At 38.9% G+C, this 15,008-nt stretch overlaps 1 pseudogene across 1 annotated transcript; it reads left to right on the forward strand.

Annotated features, from left to right (window-relative positions):
• The first annotated feature begins 6,198 nt into the window (after positions 1 to 6,198).
• On the forward strand, positions 6,199 to 8,335 carry LOC103705113 (adenylate isopentenyltransferase 5, chloroplastic pseudogene; annotated as a pseudogene). Its single transcript, XR_015973101.1, has one exon. The product of XR_015973101.1 is annotated as an adenylate isopentenyltransferase 5, chloroplastic pseudogene (transcript).
• Positions 8,336 to 15,008: the final 6,673 nt, after the last annotated feature.

Genomic DNA, 15,008 nt, shown 5'->3' on the forward strand with positions numbered 1-15,008 from the left:
TCAACCCAATTCTGGATCATAGTTCTCACTTGTGATCAAAATTGTTATTTCATGTACAAACAAGTCTACATTGATAGTTGTGTTCAACAGGAGAAATTCCGAGCTGAGTTGGTTCGTATTTGCATGGATAGTGTCTCGTAGTTTAGAATACTGGAAGATCCATGTGGGATGCGATCCAACGATCGACGTCATGAAAGAAGATCAATCGTTCTTTCATGCAAAAGATGCAACTCAAACCCTACGAACTCAGCCAAAAAAACGAAAAAAAGGTTTACATTCACATCCTAACAGTAGAATAAACTAATTAAGCCTTAGTCATAGCACTCAAAAAGTTTAGGCAAAACACTTAACTAGATTGAATTACTTTAAGAATACAATTCCCTTGTTAATGGAGAAGTATACCCCTGGTTGTTCCTTTTGAGTAGATAATGCCATATAGCTTTTGGACGTAGATAAAGCCAGCCTCTTTGGCATCACACCAATTATTGCTGAGCCAATAAGCATCCAACCGACCATCATTAATGTAACATCAACTTACATCCATAAGTTGTTTTCTAAGTGCTACTTCTAGTTTGACACTAGCACCACTGATTCAGTTTCAGGTCCATTGTTAGTTAGTACTAGATTTGCATATTTGTCTAGGATGGGGTTGTTATTAGAAATATTCAGATGTGTAATCATTAAAGAAATCAACTTGATGATAAGACACCATACAAATTAGCATTTGATGCCAATCTGCTATTTTGGCATCTAATTGACAAGTTATCTCTTGTCAATCCATGAAGAAGATTCTCTTAGATTTTTCTTACCCTTTGGAGTTTAGTTTCGGATCTGCTCAAAGTGAAAAGTTGCATCTGATGTCTCCAGTTATCTTAGGAGCCATGATGGCCTAGTAGATTTAGACCCATAATTGAGCATTTTTCTTTTCTTTTCTTTAATTCGACTCTCAAGATTTTTAAAAGATATGCCTTGCAATCAGCAAACACAACGAAATTCAGAGGTAGATGCCAAGACTAGTCGATAAGATATGCTTTTATCAAGGGAAGATTTAGACTTTAGAGCAGTAAGAATCATATGTTCAATCTCTGCTCTCTTTAATTTCCTGCTATAAATCTTCAAAGGTTTCTTCTTTTCTTAATGTGCATGCAGAGACATTCCAAGTCACATTTCCAACTTTTACTCACATACTCAGTACATGAGCATCTAAATTTCTTAAATATGCAAATATAAAGTTCTAGTTCCCTGAAAATCGTAGTCATCTCAATCTGAAATAGAGTAGTGGAAGAAAAAGCGCAGAACAAGGCCCTCTGTGAGTACTGTTTTCAGATCTGTGCACTGTTATCAGGTCCTCTCGGTCACTACGTGGGATTATAGAAGTGACGTACCACTAATTAAAGAGCCTCTTTTTGCCCACTGCGTTCTGAGAAAGCAACCCGGTCCTGCCCACTTTGTTGCCTTCTTTTCAGAAGATAAGCACCCTCACACCATTAACAAATCAAATTAGGTTCTTCAAATGGAATCACTGCCTTTAGCTAAGCTATAAAAGAAACACTAGAACTAAAGAACTCCTCAGTAAGGCTTAACCAAATAATAAATCCTAGAGTCGCGTTCTTAGCGTATAAAGATTTAAACCGTCAGCTTAAGCATATCTCCAAACACACTGTCCATTTTATTATCCATACTTCCATGTTGTGCAGCGTCAATATCTAACATTAAATATATACTAATCTTTGAGATGCCCAAAATGGTAGGCACCGGGTGCAGATTCAGTGGACTGCATGGCGGATACCGTTTTAGAATTTTTTGCTTCGGATTTATCTGTCATACGTGAGAGACCTTAAAATCCATGCTAGCCGTACTGTATTTGGTGATGAGTAATGTTTTAAAATCTAGGCCGGATCGACCGGTTGCCGTTAACTGGTCTAGCATCCGATCTGAACAATCCTTTAAGAAACCTTGATTGTCATAAAAACTAGTATATTTTGTGAGATTTGCTTTAGATTGCAGTTGAACTGGCAACTAGCTTGTTCGAACTGCTTTGAATTCGAGCAAACTAATAGGTTTTCAAACTGAATAAAACTTCCACATCATATTAGAGAATTAATATTTCAATTGAGACTGTCTATTTGCCTCTTTTCTCTTTGAACAAGACTCTCCTCTCTATTCCGACATGAACTGTGGATAGTTGGCGGCAGGCAACAGACAGCCAAAACCCGTCCGATAAGCATCTCACCTTGAACTCTTAGAAGGCTTGATCCCTCTCTATTCCTCTCTTCTCCCTATCTTTCTCTTCTTGTCCCTCAATCCCTCACTAGATCCCCAGGGATGGCTGGCAACAGGAGGGTCAAAGCCAATTCTTGTGGCAAATGATATATTCATCTCAAGCCAAAGAAGAGGATTGGCTTCAAACCAACATATTTGGCACTCATTGAAATCATTTGTGGACATGTTTGTAATGTCATCATTGATAGTGAGTCATGCAAAAATATTGTATCTTAAGAAGTCATTAATTAACAAGCTCAATCTAAAATTAGAGAAGTATGTCCGACCATATGAAATTTCTTGGTCCTAAGAAGGTAATTGGTTAACCATCTCCAAAACATTGGCTTATCAATTTCTCTATTGGTGACACTTATATTGACAGTGCATGGTGCGATGTAACAATGATAGATACTTGCCATATAATATTAGGTCATCCTTGGCAATATAATCAAAGGGTGATCCATGATGGAGGGCACAATACATACTCTTTCCATTAAGATGGAGTAAAGGCACTTCTCCAACCTATGAAAGAGGAATCCCTATCAAGGAATAAGGAGGATCTGAGTATCCTTACTATCCAAAGCTTTCGTAATAAAAGCAAGGGCTCAAGTTGCATTACGTGGTCATCCACAAGAGGCCAGTGTAAATCCAACACCCGATGATGTGAAGCCACTTCTTGAGGAGATTGATGATTTGTCGCCTAAAGAGCTCCCCAAAGGTTTGGCCCTATGCATGACAACCAGCACTTAATAGACCTTGTACCTAGTAATAACTTCTTGCACACTATAATGTGGTGCTAAAGGAGCATGAGGAGCTACAAAAAGGCAAGTCAACAAGTTTTTCAAAAATGCTTGATCAACGAGAGTGAAGTTCTTGTGGGTGCCTACCCCACTCATTCTACAGAAAGAGGGAACCTAGAGAATGTGCACGAACAACTACTTCATCAATAAGATCATGATGAAGTATAATTTTTCCATACCTCAGTTGGATGATATGTCAGACCACTTTGTTGGAGCCCATATCTTCTCCAAGATTGACCATTGCTCGGATTGTCACCAAATTGAAATCTATCTAAGTCTTTGAGTGGAAAACTGTGTTTAAGACATAGGATTGGTTTTACAGATGGCTTATTATGCCATTGGGTCTCTTTGATGTCTTGAGCACGTTCTAAAGGAGCATGAGGAGCTACAAAAAGGCAAGTCAACAAGTTTTTCAAAAATACTTGATCAACGAGAGTGAAGTTCTTGTGGGTGCCTACCCCACTCATTCTACAGAAAGAGGGAACCTAGAGAATGTGCACGAACAACTACTTCATCAATAAGATCATGATGAAGTATAATTTTTTCATATCTCAGTTGGATGATATGTCAGACCACTTTGTTGGAGCCCATATCTTCTCCAAGATTGACCATTGCTCGGATTGTCACCAAATTGAAATCTATCTAAGTTTTTGAGTGGAAAACTGTGTTTAAGACATAGGATTGGCTTTACAGATGGCTTATTATGCCATTGGGTCTCTTTGATGTCTTGAGCACGTTCATGCAAGTCATGAACCAGGTATTTTAACCTATTTTAGAAGATTTTGTAGTTGTATATTTTGATGACAAACTACTATATAATTGCAATTCTTACAAGCATATTGAGTACTTGAGACAGGTGTTTGGACCCTTACATCAAACGAAACTATACGTTAATTTCAACAAGTGTTCACAGATGGTGCGCAAATTGATCTTCTTATAATATGTCATATCTAAAGATGAAATCCAAACCGACAAAGTGAAGGTCAGAGCCATCAAAGAATGGCCAACTTGTCGAAACATCCATGTTGTCTGGAGCTTCCATGTCCTTGCATCATTTTATTGGTGCTTCATCAAAAAATTCTCCTCCATTGTTACCCCCATCACGGATTACATAAGGCAAAGAAAGTTCATTTGGATGTCCAACATTGAGAGGAGCTTTCATAAATTGGAAGAGTTAATGAAGTAAGCACCCATCTTAGCACTAATTGATTGATAACATGTTCAAGGTGGAGTGTGATGCATCCAAGATCAGCATTGGTGCAATTCTTTCTTATGAAGGCTGATCAATGGCTTATTTTAGCGAAAAGCTAAATGGAAGTTACCTCACTACTCTACCTACAATGTAGAATCAACAGCATGACTTTGTGCTCTACACCGACCATAAGGAAATATCCTTGATGGTAATCACTGCCTTAATCGTTGACGTGGAAGATGGATAATTGCATTTATCTAGTAGTTCAATTTTGTAATTAGGTACTAGTCCATTGCGACAAACTAAGTAGCAATATTCTACTCAATAGCATCTTTATAGAGGTAGTGGGTTGTGACCTACTAAAGTATCTATACAAGAAATATACAAATTTTGGAGCTATCCAGTCTTCCTTCAAACGTGGAGATATTCTTAATTTCTCTTCTACCAATAGCTTTTTCTTCTTTGAAATTTGACTTGCATCCTAAATAGTTTTATGAAATAGAAGATCATTTAAGAACTACATTCCGGAGGATTGAGTGGTCATTTTTGACAGGATAAAACCAAAAATATTGTTCACCTCAATTGTGATGAGAAATAACCTAGTTAGTAATGAAATGTTGAATTTGCTAGACAACTAAAGATAATTATGTGTAGATCCTAGATCTTTATAACTTTTTTCCCATCCTTATAGCTCTATGGATTGAAGTTGGCATGAGTTTCATTCTTGGTTTTCCTAAAATATCATGCCAATTTGGACTCTCTATATTTAGAGTTGGATAGGTTTGATAAGTTAGCATGAATAGCAAGAAAGATCGTTGTTGCACTACATTGGCTCCCTGCACATCGCTCCCCCTCATCAAATGCCAAATCCACCTAGGTTTGTTTTCCTTCCACTTTCTTCTCATCTCCAGATCTTCTATTTGATTTATTGCTACTGTGAATGATGGAGAGGAAAAGCAATGGGACTACGGTTTAGATTGTTTCATTGGATATTATTATTGTCTAAAAATGTCCAATTCTACAATTTGTTCTACAGAAGATATATAAGAAAAGAAATCTCAGGAGAGACTATGAGCTATCTATAAGCAAACAAATATTTTTGAAATAGATATTGATAATTTTTAATTTTTATGTAAAATATGTTTTGCAGAAGATACAGAAAGGCCCATTTTTTCATAAATCTTATTTTTCAGATTTCTTGAAACAATCTAACAAATGTTTCAATAAAGTATACATTTATTATAAATGTTTCAATTTTTTAATAGTTTTTTGGTACAAAATTTATAATATTTTCTATATAGAAATAATCAATGTATTTTTTATAGCATCCTGATGTCCCACGTTAACTTGGTTAACTCAATGATTGAACGATGACCCGTGATTGGTCCCTTTGTTTGTTTTTAGTTTGACTTGTTTTATCCGAACTAAGAGGTGTTTTTAATCCTGGGAGAGGGAACTCCCGTTTCCACCTGCCCCTTCTATTTCCTCTTCTAGTTTGGATCAGGCATGGCGCATATTTTCTACATCTATACACGTACAAACCCTTGCCACATCATTCATCCCATAAATTAACGGCTCTTACTTATTCTAAAAACTATGACCATAATATTGGAATGCCAAATATTTTTTTATAATAAAATATAATTTCAAATATGAAGTTCATAGTCCATAAAAAATGCTTTATAATAAAACAATTATGAACCTATTGAATTTTATAATATCATTTGTTTGATTCTTATTTTTTAAAAATATAATAATATTAATATTTAATTATTTTTATATTTTTTAACATTAAAAAATAAGTATAAATTAAAAAAATAGTAAACAATATAAGATTTGCTCACAAGTTTAAATACTAGTTACAATTAGCTATCAAACATGTCAGATAAAAAAATTCATACCAAGCCTTTAGTTTTCAAAATGGACATACATCGATCATTCGTGTCTTGATCTTCAATGACTGGCAGAGATTTATTCATCAGCAGCCATCACTCGTGTCTTGATCTTCAAGTACATGTACTTGTCCCTGAGCTGACATGGCAAAGTCTGTGTGGCATGCTTTCACTGCATGGATTCAGTGGACTGCACGCTGCAATCCACCGAATCCGCACCGAGGCTATATAAGCACTTCGCTCCCCTTCTCTCGAGCCCAGAGTGGAAAGAAGGAAGAGTCGATCGACCTCCTCCACCCCTTCTCTCTCCAAGCCAACTATCTCCTTCTTCTCCCTCTCCAATTCACTGCCCAACTCTATCACCAAAGACCCTTGTCTCAAAAGAAAAGAAGTCAAAGGAAACCACAAGCAAACGTATAGGCTAAAAAGTGAGAGGAAGTTTATACTTTCTCTAGACTTTTATGCCCAATTCGCCGCGTCTTTCTGCGGTTGCAAACCTTTTCGTTCATATTTTTCGGCGACAAAAGAAGAAGTTACACTACGCCGATGGATTCAGGCAGCTTTATCCTGTCGTTCCCTGGGAAGCGCAGCATTTAAACTTTAAAGAGAAGTGGTTTCCATGGCCTACAAGATCGAGTGATATCGAAATAGGCTGAAAGATTGATATTGATAGCTACGTACGGTGGACTTCTTTCTCCTCTGGTTATTATCTCTCATGAGGCTGCTGGAAATTCTGAACCAGGTGTGGTTTCCGAGAATTCCTCCGGCGGGCTGCCGGCCGGTCGGTAGGTCGATACTTCCGATGGGCTCCTTCCCGGTGCGTGCTCGGAAGGGCAAGGTGGTGGTGGTGATGGGCGCGACCGGCACCGGGAAGTCGAGGCTGGCGATCGACCTGGCGGTCCGCTTCGGCGGGGAGGTGGTCAATTCCGACAAAATGCAGCTCTACGACGGCCTCGACGTCGTCACCAACAAGGTCACCGACGAGGAGACCCGCGGCATCCCTCACCACCTCCTCGGCGGGGTCCCGCCGGATGCCGACCTCACCGCATCGGACTTCCGCCTTGCGGCCGGCAGTGCGACCAACTCGATCGCGCAGCGCGGGTGGGTGCCCGTCGTCGCCGGGGGCTCGAATTCGTACATCGAGGAATTGATCGACGGGGCGGGGAGGGAGTTCCGGTCGAGGTACGCGTGCTGCTTCCTGTGGGTGGACGTGCAGCTCAAGGAGCTGCACCGGTTCGTGGGGGAGCGGGTGGACCGGATGGTGGAGCGGGGGCTGGTGGAGGAGGTGCGAGGGGTATTCGACCCCGAGGCGGACTACGGGAGGGGTATTCGGAAGGCGATCGGCGTGCCGGAGATGGACCGCTACCTGCGAGCCGAGGCGGAGGGGGCCGACGAGTGGACGAAGGCGAGGCTTCTGGAGGCGGCGATCGACGATATCAAGGCCAACACCTGCAAGCTCACCTGCTGCCAGCTGCAGAAGATTAACAGGCTGCGCACGCTGCCCGGCTGGGATGTGCACCGCGTCGACGCCACCGAGGTCTTCCGCAAGCGAGGAGAGGAGGCGGACCGGACCTGGGACGAGCTCGTGTGCAGGCCCAGTCTCGAGATCGTCGGAGAATTTTTGAACCAAAAGGAGAAGGTAGAAGAGAGAGAGGAGGGACAGGAAGAAGCTTATTTTGTTGCCAGCAGCGGCAGGAAGGAGGGGAAGAGCGTGTTGACCAATGAAACAGTGGTGAGAACGGGCGGCGCCGGTGCCGCCGGGGCAGCGGCCAAGCTGGCCTCGGCCGTCGTTGTGGGGGCCACGGTGTGAGAGCCGTAGAGGTCGGGCCCACGGCACGTGTGGGGGGACCCAGGGTGGGCACCGCACGGGCGCAAGTGGGTGTGTGGAGTGCAGGTGGGTTGCTTTCAGAGCCGTTAATGGTTCCCTAATATGTATTAATATATATATAGAGAGAGAGAGAGAGAAGTGCTGAGGTCGTACAGGGCCGGTGTCCGTCCGCATCGGCCCATTCCGAGGGTCGCACGCGCGGGTCTCCGTACGTTGTGCGGCCGCACTGAGCTAGTGTAACTAATAAATTATAATGGATGGCCACGACATTTGCGTTTTTTCTCATGTAACTTTCTTCTTATTTGATGAGCATGGTTTTCATGTTGTCGAGGTATATCAACAAAGGCAGTTATATGTCACACATAATATGTGTATGATAAGTGTTTGCTTGTGATATATAGTTGAGAGCAGGTTATATATTTGGACTCTTTCGAGTGTGGTCAATTGGATACCGCGTAGGTTAGTCTTATTGCCCGACTCATGCTTGACATATGTACGACTTGATGAACTCTTTTGGAACATTTACGGACGCTGATCTATGCCAAGAAGCCAACAAGGCAGCTAATATATTAGTTGATATTGTTAGTCCAATTATTTTGTATTTGGACTTTTCGAATAAATAATAGATGATATTTTAGGTGGCTATTTTGAGCGAACGTGATGTAACTAAAATGGTTGCTCCTTGAATTTCAAAAGATGCATTAAGAATTAAAATCGGACAAAGATCGATGGGTGCATCTAGCACTTGCCACATATTAAGATTGGTTTTCATTAGGATGTTGGTGTAAGTTGATATGCCAACAAGTTAGCTAGGACGTTTCAATATGTTAGGCCAATGTCTTAATGAAGCAAGCACCTTGTTTATGTGGGGTGCAACTGGTGAAATTAGTTGAAATAAGTAGATGGTCTCATGCTGTGCTTATGTCCTCAAAAATTTCTCTTAAATATCACGAGGGGTGGGATGGAGCAGTGTAGAGAAAAAAATATCGGCCTCATCACCCTCGTTTTACATGTCAAAACCGAGGAATTTTGGACCGAGAAAGAAGCCAAAAGGAGGCTTTGGACTAAGCAAGTAAGCATGGCATGTCAACATCTGGAACTGGGTATTTTTTTATTATTATTTAGTATTTTGTTTGAGCATAACCGCATGCCAAGGGAAAGTACCGTTGCAAGAAAACTTAAATTTTTTTGTCGGGCCTGGTTTGGCCTACACTGCCGCACCCACGTGCTTTGCACGCACGGCTGGGAGGAAGACAGGACTCTTACTTATTGGAGACTAGGAAGGACGACTTGTTCTTATTCTCCTCTCTTTTCCGGCTCGTAGGCCGTCCCTATTGCTTGAATTTAGGCCCATGAATCGCCAGAATTCCACGCGCCACCAACACGCCTTTAGGCCCATGGCTTGTCGCCGTTGCCACTGCTGCCGCCACTGAAGGTTGCCACCATGGGCCGAGCACATATTATGATATGCCATTACGGGCCGAAACATGTGAATATTATGGTTTACCACTGAAATGCGGATATTATAGTTTGCTGCCACGGATTGAAGCGCAAAAATTATAGTTTATCAGTCATAAGCCGAAGCATGATTGTGGATAGTCCAAATTAGAAAGATGATTATTGATTAAAAATCTAGGTAATAACAGAAGATAAGATATATAAAACCATTACTCAACGAAAGTTTTAGACTTAAAAATATTTGACATGTTTTTTTAAGTGAGTTGTATATACGATGACATACATTTACATGTATATATTTATATGGATTTACCCAAGCTATGTTGAATAATCGGTATGAGATTTTATAATTTTTGCCTATATTTTAATATGCTGTATAGTTAATCTTTATTTTAAATTTACTATATCTTTATTGATGTGACTATGGAAGATTCTTACTGAATTATAAAGCTTACACTATCTCTCTCTTTTTTTTTTCGGAGTTATAGATGCATAGTCTCGATTGGGTTGAGTGTGGAGTTCGAGCTATGGAGTCATTATTTAGCTGATTTTTCGATAGCAAATGAATATTTAAATATTTCGTAATCGAATAAGTTTAATGATTTGATTACGATAAATTTATTTAATAGAATTATTTGGTTGCTAGCTATTGATTTAAACTTATGAAGTTACTAAAAATTTGTTCATCCCAAGTCTGGTGTAATCTTTAGGATACTGCTCTAAAATTCGTGCGGTCGTTTCATGCGGTCAACCAAAATGCCATGAAAACCGCTTTTTTTAGTGCGCTAGACCCAGAAACGCCGGGTCCTACAGGTCCTGGCACTAAGCTTTATCCTCTTGGGTCGAGGGCCGCGGATGAAGTGGGGAGAGCAACGGAAAGCAGGTACAGAGCACGCAAATGATGCCCTCTCGCATTATCTTCTCTTCTTTACTGGTGGCTTCTTTTTTTTTTTGTGTGTGTGGGGAAGGTAGGATAAGTCCCAAGAAGACTTCCATCAGAAAGACCTTTCAGTGCAAGGAGTCATTAGCTTGTTGAAGAGCACTGATAGAGAAGGATACCCTTCAATCCTCATCCTACCATCTTCCCTGCAAGCATGTTTAGTGGTGCTGCTCGCATATTTTGGATTTTATTTTAATGGTTTCGTGGACTTCGAGTTGAGACTGTAGGTTGGTCAGGATGGGCAGCAAACGAACATATATATCTATATATCAGAAGTAGGCATTGTGCAATCAATACGTAGGGCATGACTCTTCCGGTAGGGAGTGATGATAAGAAAAATATGTGTCTCAGTGGATGTGAGACAAAGATTTTAAATCCCATTATTATAGTAAGGATGATGTCGTCCAAAGCAGGAAGAGAGTGAAAAGAAGAAGTAATTATGATTTGAAAAGAAATTAAGAATTTTCTAAGAGGTTTTAAGAAATTAATACTAGAGGGAGATGTAAATATGGGATCTTCCATAGATACCATGCAGGAGATTAGACAAAAATTATAAAATAAACTGGAAAAGATCGAAGCATATACCTTGTGAGCCCTAAGCAGCCATTGAAAATCGCTATAGCAGTAGATCTTCCTCTCCTTCTCCTTCTTGATATCTATCTCCTTATGACATAGACGCACCCTAGCAACAGAGAGACTTTGATGCTCTAAAGTTTTTTTACGGATAAAAATATATAAGAGTAGAGTGAGAACTTAGCCTAGTTAGTAATCCTAATGGTTTCACCTATTACGGAGCCCATTAACCAAATCAAACCTAACCATATGATTAAGGCAATAGGGCCCAAAAATAGCTATACGATCACAAATTAATTATAGGCTTCTTAAATATTTATTCAGAAGATAACTTAGCGCGTATTACATAATAAATTAAAATAAAATCAGTTTATAATCAACGAAAACCCACCTTATGAGAAATTCCAATGGTAAATTTAGAAAGCAAAAAAAATAGTCATAGATAGAATAATTTATACTACATACTACATGAGAAACACCGCTAAGAAAGAGCATGAAATTAAACAACTACATTGGCTTTTGAGTGATCTATATAAAAAAAAGAGTTGCATATTTGGATAACAACCAAATAGAAAATATTTATTATTCTAGAGGTCAGGAATATGGATTTTTCAATTTATACCATGTCATGTATTATTTTACCCACTAAAATCTTGCATGGCTTATTCAATTTAGTATTTTGCATACGCAGTGCATAAATATAAGCATGGTTTTCCGGGTATATTGGGGGTCCAAGCCTTACCTATTAAGGACACCCATACCCTTCCCAGAAAACAAAAGGTAGGCTTCGGGCTTGGAGGCTGGCATTCAAGTCTTTCCTATTATATAAAGTAGAGATTAAAAACAAAAAATCTAGAACATGTCTATAACTTTTCTAGTGGCTTATATGACTCTTCAGCAGATTAAAATCCTAAAAAACCTAGTCTCTAAACCATATATCAATTTCCATCAGAATTGGCATGACAAAATCCATTATCTTTCAAGAACATAAAGGCCTCGACAAGCAGCAGCCAAAGCTCTTGCCAATAATCTTGATTAACAACATATATAGGTGAAAAAGAGCCAAATTAAGAAGGCATTTCAGCTTATTAAAGGGGGTGAAGAGTGAGAGGAGGAGAAGGAGGACAATAAGCAATCAATTCTATTAAAATTTTGTACATTCTTTCAAACAAATATAAATTCAACACTATTTTTCTTGAGCCTATCCACATCTTAGTATCATAAGCTTAGGTATACTTGGATTTTTAGCATCTTCTGCAACTTTGACCCCAAAATAACGAAAGTAGAGTCGAACAACTGACTTTGCTCATATATTTCATATTATTGCCAAATTTCTAACTCCCAACAGTTTGACAAAACTGTTGCTAATAATTTACTTTTTAATAAACAAAAAAGTAATATTAAATGATCAAGAAGTATATATATAATTCAAGAAGAGAAGACTAAGTTTGTCATTCACTAAATAGACGACTTCCTCGATAAAGTCATGCCTAATAGAATCACAGCCATCCATCACATATCCCATTTGGCTAGCATGGTAGTTGCGCTTGATGGAATAGTAGCTATTGAGAGGGAAAAAAAATTTAAAGCAAGGACGTTGCCATGGTGCATCTCCTTGGTTATTCATACATAATGCTAGTTGTTGTAATAGAAATAATAATCTAGCCCCGACCATATCATAAATCAAGTAACGGAACAATTCAAGAATGCTATTACTTTCCATGACACAACAAATCAAATGATGGACTAGCTCGAGGATCCATCATTATCTGCACCTACGTCCTCATTGGTTGAAAGTGTGGTATTAAAAGGAACAAGAGGTTGTTGCATTGTCTCTAGGACCCACTTAGTTTACATTAGTCTACAACACAATTGCAAAAAAAACCTTATTATTATTACGTAAGACAAGTTTTCTCTAAGATTTTTTATTTGCAGAGGAAAATGTAAAAGGATTTCAAACATATTTTTTCTTGAATTTCATATGAAAAAATTCGCTTGGATGCTTATTGTAACTTGGTATATCTAATGCCTAAACAACTGCATATTGTATATATCGCATAATTTCCATCACAGTATCATAGTTTTATTATTCTCATATATGTTTGCAATGACGAAAAAATTGATCTTGTATTAGTGGATTAATTAATCATTTACTGAGTCACCAATTTCTTCAAAATCTTGAGAACTTTCAGAAATTTTTTCTTTTTTGTGTGCATTAGATGTTTCGAAACCATTCTTGAACACTATGGTTTGCATTCATTTTTAAATTCAAACCCCTAAACTAAACCGAGTAATAAATAAGGTGGTATTATCATAACAAATGCTAAGGCTTGCAAAGATCTTGCTGCATTAAGAGAAAAGCCACTTTCAGAATGTGGTGTGCTTATTTCCTAAAGGAGCGGTGGCCGGTCAAAAGCCTCATGAGATAGAAAGGCAAGCATCCCACCTCCTCAGATCTCATTGGCTCCTCTCAATATCAATCATGGTGCACATTGTTTTACTATCATTGGGAGAGCATTGCACTCATCACGTTCAAATAGAATACCAACAAAAGGTTTATTCCATCACATCAACCATATTTAGTACCGATCCTCGGATGTACCATCATTAATTTCTTTTTGCACTAATGCCCACAAGTTTAATCTTACATAAAACCCATCATCATGTCATGTCACAACACACACTATCGAGTGCCCTTGTCAACTATCATCTCCAAGTGTGCCTCTAAAGAGAACTGACAGAAACCAGAGATTTCAGAATTTTTTTATTTGAACACAGCAGACCCTAGTTTAGATCTCAAAAATTTATTCAATGACCTATCTATTTTATTCAGACATTGGGATGGGAAGACCATGATGCCTTCCAAATGGAAATTGTCTCCTGTTCCTTGTCCCCACCTCAGTATGAATCTCTCTTCTCTCTCTCTCTCTTTTTTGGAGTTGATATAATAGAAAAAAAAAAGGCTCAGATTCACGATTTAATCCAGCATAATAAAGTTACGTTAATGTGAATCTTGTGAATAAACTCTGAAGATGGTTTAGGTTTAGGGTCAGCTCCAAAACATGGTAGAGTCAGTCGTGTCAAGAGCCAAATTAACTGTTCTTGAGTGGCTAACCACAAAGCCGAAGGGCCATTTGGGTTTCCTTTATGAAGGAAATCTGAACGATACACTAGGGGGCTAAAAGCTCAAATAGAATGATGCCCATGCAGATCTTTGGGCATGATTCCACGGATAGCCTGCATGCATATTGTCGAATCGAATTCTCTTTGCCAACATAAAAATAGATTGGATGTTGATTAGGAGATTGATGAAAACGGGCAGACTCTATCTACTAAACGATCTAGAATCAAGTATCTATACGGATATGATACTTAAATTAGAAAAAGGAGAGCCATTAACAAGTTTGTGCACTTTAAATCATTCAAAGAAATGCCTTTTTGTATCGGATGCTTGTTTCCTGTCAATGCTTATGATCAAACCATTTTTAGAGACAAACTGCATCTCCCAGCTGGTTTTCAAATAGTTAATGATTCTGCGCCTTTTCCAACAAAATTATCAGACAATATCTTCACCACTTGTGTACCCCATGGAACAATCACTTTGTTAGAATGTGAAGATCTGCAAGTATAAACTGACAAGCCTGGAAACTGAGTTGATATTGGTTTGTACGCTAGATTGCTGGATGCAACTAACTAATCGTTCGCTGAAAGTTTTCTGGTTCTTATTAGAAAGAAAAAGCTGTCCTGCCTTGCTTCAGACATGATTCGAAACCTTGATAGAGCAACATGAAGATCAACCTTATAAGAATATCATGGTCAAAAGGCCAAACAAGAATTCACACTTCTGTTTGTAGATGAGAAAATCAAAATGCCACCATGATGACAAGCTGTTGAAATCCCCTTACTGGGCAAAAGTTCTTAGGGAAGAAATGATCGATCTACTTCATTCCAAAGTATTATGCTACAAATAGACATTGAAATGTACTTTATTCCAAAATGTTATGCTTTAAATAGACATTGGAATGTAACATTATGTTTACATTGAAAGCCTAATTTGGATTGA

The sequence above is a fragment of the Phoenix dactylifera genome, chromosome 14 (genome assembly GCF_051530095.1).
Source record: "Phoenix dactylifera cultivar Ajwa chromosome 14, Ajwa_hap1_PhDact_Kaust_v1.1, whole genome shotgun sequence".
In the NCBI taxonomy this organism is placed as follows: Eukaryota; Viridiplantae; Streptophyta; class Magnoliopsida; order Arecales; family Arecaceae; genus Phoenix; species Phoenix dactylifera.